Source organism: Prosopis cineraria, unplaced genomic scaffold, assembly GCF_029017545.1.
Source record: "Prosopis cineraria cultivar Desert tree isolate PC_DT_omini unplaced genomic scaffold, ASM2901754v1 PC789, whole genome shotgun sequence".
In the NCBI taxonomy this organism is placed as follows: Eukaryota; Viridiplantae; Streptophyta; class Magnoliopsida; order Fabales; family Fabaceae; genus Prosopis; species Prosopis cineraria.
Window position 1 is genome coordinate 6,742 of NW_026556114.1, and position 7,655 is coordinate 14,396.

The 7,655-nt window shown below is 29.4% G+C and overlaps 1 pseudogene; it reads left to right on the forward strand.

The window, feature by feature from the left end:
* Positions 1–4,102: 4,102 nt before the first annotated feature.
* Positions 4,103–5,779, forward strand: LOC129298381 (phenylacetaldehyde oxime monooxygenase CYP71AN24-like; annotated as a pseudogene).
* Positions 5,780–7,655: the final 1,876 nt, after the last annotated feature.

Genomic DNA, 7,655 nt, shown 5'->3' on the forward strand with positions numbered 1-7,655 from the left:
TCACTTCTTACAATATCAATTGAGCTATCCTTCTTATAATCATCCTATAAAATATAATCAAATCTTAATGAACTTTATCTTTTTCAACTAACAAGTTCTTTTTTAGGAGAATCCACTCTCACTCAATGAGAAATAATAATAAAAACTTTGAAGTTTTAGCAACAAAATTTATACATAAATAAACTCTTTTGCAAAACCCAATTTAGATTTACAAATAACAATGTCCAAACATAATCATTCAGGTCACTAATTTTTTCATAATGCTTTAGCCACACCAACTTATTTACTTGAGATAAATTTTCTTTTAGGCTTTGCATCAAATACTTTATGTACATTATTTTTAACCATACAAATAGAATTTTCTAACCTTCCATCTTTTATCCAATAATTTATGAATAACCATATAAGTTAAATTCATAATTCAATTCTTTTGATTTGCAACCTACAAGTTAAATTCATGAATCAATAATACTCAAACTAAATATACTTCTCACAATAATTATTGAAATTTCAGAAACATATAAAATCAAGCAAAACTATTCAAAGGCATTTCATCAAACACTTTATGAGCATGAATCCTTTAACTAATTCTAAACTTTCTTTTTTTCAAATTTCATTTTCTAAATTTTCTAATATTAATAATTGAAATAATCCAGCTCTCCAATTTAAATCCTTCAGCATATATAAATTTTTAATAGTCAAGAAAAATCAAATGTCCAACTTTGAACTACTCACGGTTTGCAGAAAAATGGAGGAAAAATTCACAATCTCAACTCAGAATCATATCCATGCAGCAACAAGGAAGTGAGAGGTCAAAGCTTCTTACCTCAACAAACCACCAACAACACAAAAGAGGAAGGAGAAGAACACAGTGAAAAACAGGGGATGGAAGATTTTTGCTTTCTGGATATAGCTGTAATCGAAGAAGGAAAAGAAGAGGTTGACAGCAACCTATAACAGCAATTACAAGACACTCGTCTGTGCACCTCCTCTCCAGTGACCAACTTCTCTTGCAGATGACGCCGGTGATGACAGGAGGGAGGAACTTTGATCTGTTACAGCAACCGGAGAGGAAAGAAATGAGGCACCACAGCGAACACTCTCAAGCATGCCGGCGAGCTGAACGAAAATGGGAAGAGGACGAAGAGGTCTAATGAGGAAGGATGCGCACTCTCACTTGGTCTCGAATGATCGAGAGAATGAATAATAAACAAAGACCCCCCGGCGTTGAATGTGTCTACCCTTCTTTTTTTTTCCCCTGATAGGGGCAAGAATGGTAATTTGCTAAAGGCTGAAGGTAACATGATAAAAAATTAAAAATTTTCACTCTTGATCCCTCGCAGGTTTGAACTCTGGATCAACAAAGTAAGTAATTGCACTGCCTCCACTAGAGCAGCTGTTCTTCTTGTTAAATTTGTTCCCAATAAAAATATTTTTGAAATATATTATCACTTATTTTTCACTTTAAAAATATGGGTTATTACATTGTCAATTTGTAATTAACCTACTCTTTCCATTTTTAATCATAAGAGAAACTACCATGTGTCTCTTTTTTTTTATAAGCAAAACTACAAATTTTAAAAAGCATTTATCACATATTTCTCAAATTATCCCTTGTAAAGTCAATGTTTCCTTTTACTAGCTAAACTTATTTTATTAACTACAAGGATAATTTAGTCCAAGTTTTTTAATTTTATACATAATTATTATATTAATCAACTTTATTAAATTGTGTAAATTGATTATTTTCTCTTATATTTAAAAATGGAAGGAGTATTAAATAATGACAAATATAAAAAGTGGTTTTAGTTTAAAGATAATTAATTAACTAATTAGAAATGTAATTCAATTAAAAATACCTTATATTTTTTAATGAAAGGAGTATTAAATAGTTGAAAATTGGAGAGCTTTTGTGCATTGAATGTATTGCATTAAATTATATAAATTGATAGGCTTAATAAGTTCTAGTAGTTATGAGAGAGAATTATGATATTTAATATAAGAGTGAAATTTATTACATTTTTTCAATATTATCTCTATTTAAAATTCATTAATTATAAGGCATTTTTTGAGGTTGGATAGTAAAAAATATCAGGAATTTTTAATTTTTAAATTTGTAATTAACCTACTTCCTAGTGTTTTTAATTATAAGAGAAACTGCATGTGTCTCTTTGTTTTTTTTTATAGGTAAAACTATAGATTTCAAAAAGCATTATCACATTTTTCTCAAATTATCCCTTGTAAAGTCCATGTTTCTTTTTACTAGATAAATTTATTTTATTAATTACGGGGATAATTTAGTCCAAGTTTTTTTAATTTAGACATAATTATTATATTTAATCAACTTTCTTAAATTGTGTTAATTGATTATTTTCTCTTATATTGAAAAACAGAGGGAGTATTACATAAGTACAAATATAAAAAGATGGTGTTAGTTTAAATATAATTAACTAACTAATTAGAAATGTAACTCAATTAAAAATATCTTATATTTTTTAAACGAAGGGAGTATTAAATTTAAATAGTTGAAAATTGGAGAGCTTCTGCGCATTGAATGTTTTGCATTAAATTATAGTAATTGAAATTGATAGGTCTAAAAAGTTCTAGTAGTTATGAGAGGGAATTATGATATTTAATATAAGGGTGAGATTTATTACATTTTTCAATACCATCTCTATTTAAAATTCATTAATTATAAGAGAGAATGTAATGAATTTTTTTTAAAAAAAAGCAAATGTGTAGAGTTGGAAGTTTATTATTTTTTAAACAAAATTAATAATTTAATCACTTTTCCTTAATTTTGAAAAGGTGATTAGATGCAGCTTATAATTATAGAAACCTGAGGGAAAATAATAAATATAGAACCCTTCTAAAACTTTTATAAATAAGGGTTGGCACTCTTACGTCATATTAAACCCCAACACAGTCTGATGATATGTTATACTTCCTCATTTTTTTTAAATATAAAATAATCAACTCATCACACTATTTAAAAAAATTAATTAAATATAATAATTACGTCTAAAAATAAAAAAATTGAACTAAAATACCCTTGCACTTCATCCAATAAGTCTACAATAATATTGTCTCGTGAATAAAAAACTGCTAGTATGATTTTATGAGGGATAATCTAGGAAACTTGTGATAAATGCTTTTTGAAATGTATAATTTTTTTTATAAAAAAATAAATTACTATGCATATTCTAATTTTAGTCTTATTTAAGTGAAAAAATGTTAAATTTATTTTACTTTTTTTATTATTATAGTTAATGAATTTAAATATGAATAATAATGAAAAAAACATAACTTTTTTTGAATTAGAGGGACAAGCATTAACAGCCTGAGGTTACAAATAGAATCAAACTCACAACATCTCATTTACTAGGAGCATACATGCAAAGCCATTCACTTGAAAAAAATATAGTTAATATCTTATCAAATATCTTATATTAAGGACCAAGCAATCTTTGAGAACTTGTAATTAATAGTAACCAGCGGGAGGGGGTGTGTGGGGTGTGTGTGTGTGAAACATAAGCAAAACACAAGCTTACAGTGCCCCAATGTCCATGGCATTGGAACTAAACCAAAACCTTTACCTCTCTGTATTGTGGTCCCTCATTGTCACCCTGACACCCTCATTGCGTTTAAGCTCATAAGAACAAGAACCAACAAGTCCAATCTGCCTCCATCTCCTCCTAAATTACCCATCATTGGCAATCTTCATCAGTTAGGAAAACTCCCTCACCGTTCTTTCCAATCTCTCTCAAAGAAATATGGCCCTCTCATGTTGCTGCATTTAGGTCAAACTCTAACTCTGGTGGTTTCTTCTGCAGATCTCGCCAGAGAAATATACAAAACCAACAACGACATCGTTTTCTCTGACCTTCCCTTGAATACAGCTTCCAGAATCCTCTTCTATGGACACAACAAGGACTTGAGTTTCGCACCATATGGCCAAGAATGGAGACACAGAAGAAAAATCTCAGTCCTCGAACTTCTGAGCACGAAACGGGTTCTATCCTATCACTCCATTAGAGAAGGGGAAGTTTCAGAACTCGTTCGAAAGAATTAAAAAGCATGTAAGTCATCTGTATCAGTAAATATGACTCGATTTCTGGTTGAATCTTCGAACAATGCAGTGTCCACATGTATTTTTGGTCACGAGGACGAAGCTGATGATCTGGATGGTAAAAGCAGCACCAAAAGCTTTGGAGAGATTGTGAAGTAAGTTACGCATCACTTTGGAGAGTTTAGTTTTTGGGATTTTTTCCCTTCATTGTGGTGGATCGATTTTATTACAGGTTTGGTTCCAAGAATGAAGGGCCCTTTTAAAGAATTAGACGCTTTCACGAATCAAGTGGTTGCAGAGCACAAGTACGGGACAAGAAATAACGAGAACAAGGACATTGTTGATATTATTCTTCAACTTCAACACGATGCTCGCGACGACGACGACGACGTTGATGTCTCCCTAGACAGCATCAAGGCGATTCTACTGGTATATATCTCTATATTAAAAGTGATCTGATTAAGATTTATGATTTCTATTTGATTATAACTTTTTTACTCTATTTATTACGTTGACTGATCATATTTTATTTTATTTTATTATAATTGTTGTAGATTGATCCAGTATTCATAGGAAAATCTCATTTTGTTTTATAACTCTCATGTAGTATCTCCTCTCCATCTATGTAATGTTAAATTATGAAGTATGATAAATAAGGATTTCATAAGAACATTAACATGTCAAATTAAGATTTGATCTCTTTACAATTAAAGTTTTCTTAAATTCAAAACTCCTTGATTTGATCTCTTTACAATTAAAATTTTCTTAAATTCAAAACTCCTTCTCCCATATTTTAGTACTAAATAAATCTTTAAAAAAATCTTGATTTGATATTAATTTTTTTTATGAGTCTTTACATGTCAGTCTCAAAATTTATTTTTACTTGATTTTAAAAAAACCCCTTTTGTTCTAGTGACATCTCATTTTATTTTATACAACCCCTCTCTTTCCCTCTTTTGTTTGCCTTTAATTTCTCTGGTCTGCTTGTCGAGTATGCCTATTTCTTCCTTTTATTTTCTAAAATTGCAGGATTTGTTTGCAGGAGGAAGTGAGACTACTTCAACTACATTAGAATGGGCCATGGCAGAGCTAGTGAGGCATCCCATGAAGATGAAGAAAGCACAAGAAGATGTACGAACAGTGTGGAGAAGAATAAGAAGAACAAATCAAGTATAGATGATGAAGATGATGTGAGTCAAATGAGCTACTTAAAATGTGTGGTCAAAGAAACTTTAAGGCTGCACAATCCACCAGCTCTTATTGCAAGAAAAACTAACAGTACTGTGAAGCTAGGAGGGTACGATATTCTACCTAAAACAATGATGCTTGTGAATGCATGGGCAACTCAGAGAGATCATGATCAGTGGGACAGACCTGAAGAGTTTGTTCCGGAGAGATTTGAGAACAGTGAGGTTGATTTTAAAGGCCAGAATTTCCAGTTTATACCATTTGGTTTTGGAAGAAGAGGATGTCCCGGACTCTTATTTGGGGTTGCTTCAATTGAATATACACTTTCTAATCTCTTGTATTGGTTTGACTGGAAGCTACTTGAAGAGGACATAGACATGAGTGAGACAAATTGTCTCACTGTGAACAAGAAGCTACCTGAAGAGGACATAGACATGAGTGAGACAAATGGTCTCACTGTGAACAAGAAAGCTACCACTTCATCTTCAACCAATTCCATACTATTTCTGCCCTAAAACTTGACCTTATTTTGTAATAATCGTTTCCATTTCCAGTCACCAAGTGTGGCTTATGCATGCTGATAAATTATTGTAATTCCTACTTTATCATGTTTGCAGTTTGCTAATATAGCCCAGACATGTCCTGTTCTATTGAACCCTTTTTGTTTGGGAGAATCACAGTAGTCAAACATGATAATTAATAACAATTAACTTTTGACAAAATTTTGTGAAAAAATGAGTTGCAATTGTAACTTTTGAATTTATAGTTATTTGAATTAATATTTATAACTTATTTTTTATAAAATTTTATATAAAACATAACTATTATTAATTTTCTCAGTTGAAATTTAACTATCATCCTCCCTTATTGGTTCATTTAGTCGTGTGTGTGTGATGTTATTCTATATATATTTTTTATTTTGTATTTGCAATTTTAATTGTGATAACATTATATTTAAATAATAAACATTTCATCAAAATTAATTTAAAATGATAATTGTAACATCCTGATTTTTATATAATAAAGAAATTGTGGAATTTAGGTTTTGAGGAAAAAATGATAATAATAGGAATTTATATTATTTGAGGTTATTTAGAAATAATATTATGATTAGGTATTTAATTATGAATTTAAAAATTTAAATTTAAAACCACATAAGCAATATTTAGTTAAGATATAATACATAAATAATTTTTTTATGTGTGTGTTAAAAAAAAAAGAGAAGGTAGAAGGAACCAAAAAAAAAGGGGGGGTTGAAGGTTGTTGTTTCTAAGTTCCACATTGGTTAGATAAGGGAAGAGAAAAGGTGCCTTCATGTATAAAAAGGAGGGGGTGTGTGCATTAGGAAGCATGAGAGGCTAAGATGCAATTTAGAGAAAATTGCAACTTATGGCCCAAAGGTTTGAATAATTAAATTCAGACCTATAGTTTTTTTTAATATAATTTTGGGACTCACAATCCCATTTTTATATTATTTTTCTCTCTTCCTCTCACGTTGCTCGGTGTTTTCTCGCAAGGGGGGATTATTTTCTTTTTCTTCAGGTATGTTTTAACTTTCCTGTTTAGATTAGCATTTAAAAATTTATTTAATTACAAAATTAATTTTATAGTTATTTTCTAAATAATATTAGTTTTCTAGTGATATGATTATTTTGTAGGATAGAGTAAATATTTTGATTCAGATTTTTCTATAGGATAGTTAATCTGATGATATGATGGATTAAAAATATAGGTTAAAACTCTTAGGGATATAATAAATATTATAGAATATTTTCTTGAGGTTGAAACTCATGTTTAAGAATTTTTGAGTTAAAATCTAGATCTATATGGTTGAATTTATGTGGAATCTGAAATGTAAGGATAAACCTATGATTATTAAATATTTATTTAAGTATGAATAGGTATTTTTGAGGTTATAGAAAGGTTATTTGAGGCTTCAGGATAATTCTAAAATTTTTAATTTATTTTTGGAAGAATTTTTAGAATATAGAAGGATGAAATTGTGATACTAGAAGTGAATTGAGGATAAAAAAAATAGTTTATTAGGGTACGAGAATTTTAGAAAAGAATTTGAGAAGTTAAATGAGGCATAAATCTTAAATTAGTGTTAATATGGATTATAGATCTAAGACTTTCTAACTCTTTAAATTAGAGTTATTTATTTTAATGTAAAATTAATATATAGTATTGTGAAATAATTATGTAGATTATATTGACAAAGATAGTGGTGAAAAAGGAGTTGTGAAGGGGAGCTTGTTATTCAAGACACAAGGTAACCATTATTAATGTGTTGTGATGAGTGTGTTTGTGAATGGTTATGTGTTGTTTTATTGTTTGAAAAAATTATGAATTAATGAAAATAAATACTGTACATATATACTTGTTTGAAATTATTGCC